The sequence below is a fragment of the Haemaphysalis longicornis genome, unplaced genomic scaffold (genome assembly GCF_048455015.1).
Source record: "Haemaphysalis longicornis isolate Haplotype H1 unplaced genomic scaffold, Haemaphysalis longicornis Haplotype H1 scaffold_12, whole genome shotgun sequence".
NCBI classification, from domain to species: domain Eukaryota; kingdom Metazoa; phylum Arthropoda; class Arachnida; order Ixodida; family Ixodidae; genus Haemaphysalis; species Haemaphysalis longicornis.
Genome location: NW_027526225.1, coordinates 24848034 through 24849345, shown reverse-complemented (window position 1 = coordinate 24849345; position 1312 = coordinate 24848034). Strand labels below are relative to the sequence as shown.

Genomic DNA, 1312 nt, shown 5'->3' with positions numbered 1-1312 from the left:
CGGTAGTTCATAAAAACAGATGAATAATTTTTTTTTGAGTCAGAAAGAAAGTGGTAAAAAAATGCCGCTGGGTTGGATCTGAACCCACGACCTCCAGAATATTGGTCTGTTGGACGACCACTACGCTACCGGCGGGGCTGTTTGCCCACCACCTTCTCTAGTATTTACGTTAAGGAGCTGGAGGAGGTAGCCTTTATTGTGTCAGGAAGACTTTACGTCAAGTAGGGGAAGGAGGAGTAGAAGGGCGGGGGTTTGTAGCTTGGGACATCTTAAGTGCGTACAGTTCGACCCAAAACTGTCGGGCTCATTGAGAAGGCTGGAGAGGCTGCGTCGGGTATTTATGTTAAGGCATGTTTTGTTTCCTGCACTTGGGGGTGGTAGCCAGTGCCACTCGGACTACTTGGGTTAAAGGGGACCTTCTTTTCAACCCCCGGGCCATGACTGGAGTGTCTGCGACATGTTGAGAGGGGTGGACCAGCGTTGAACCCTCTTAAGCTTCCTATGGCACCAAGGCTGCCAGAAGAGAAGCCCTCGCTATGCATGTAGCGAATCAGAAATGGGAAATGAGGGGCTCGGTGAACTGAGGCAGAATAAGGGTTAGCAGTAAAGAAAACCCCGGAAAGCAAAGGGGGAAATGCAGTAGGCCATAGAAACAGATGAAGGTAAGTCGTAGAAAACACATACGTATGTTATATAAATATATATATATATATATATATATATATATATATATATATACAGAAAGATAGGTCGGCAGTCTACAATGCCAAAGGAGGCATAGGGGGGTGGGGTTAGGCTCTTTTCTTTTTCACTACGGTTAATTAGGTAAACATTTTTTTAATATACAGAAGAAAGAAAGAAAAACACGCGCCCAGAGTGGGGACCGAACCCACGCCTTTCGATTACATGTCGAATGCCTTACCAATTCGGCTATCTGGGCGACTGTGTTCTCCTTCACTTTCTGGGCTATTTATATTTACTAGAAGTGTATCTGACTGACGCTTGAGGGTGGTAGCCAGCGCAGTAGCCAACACAGTCGCCCAGATAGCCGAATTGGTAAGGCATTCGACATATAATCGAAAGGCGTGTGTTCGGTCCCCACTCTGGGCGCGTGTTTTTCTTCCTTTCTTCTGTATATTAAAAAAAATGTTTACTTAATTAACCGTAGTGAAAAAGAAAAGATCCTAACCCCACCCCTATGCCTCCTTTGGCATTGTAGACTGCCGACCTATCTTTCTGTATTTCCTCAACGAGCCCCTCATCTCCTTACTATATATATATATATATATATATTGTAATGCAGAAGATTGGC

General features: G+C 44.8%; 1 non-coding gene across 1 annotated transcript; it reads left to right on the top strand.

Moving 5' to 3' along the window:
- Positions 1-1038: 1038 nt before the first annotated feature.
- Positions 1039-1110, top strand: Trnai-uau (transfer RNA isoleucine (anticodon UAU)). Its single transcript has one exon. It is a non-coding gene; the product is annotated as a tRNA-Ile (tRNA).
- The last annotated feature ends 202 nt before the right edge of the window (positions 1111-1312 follow it).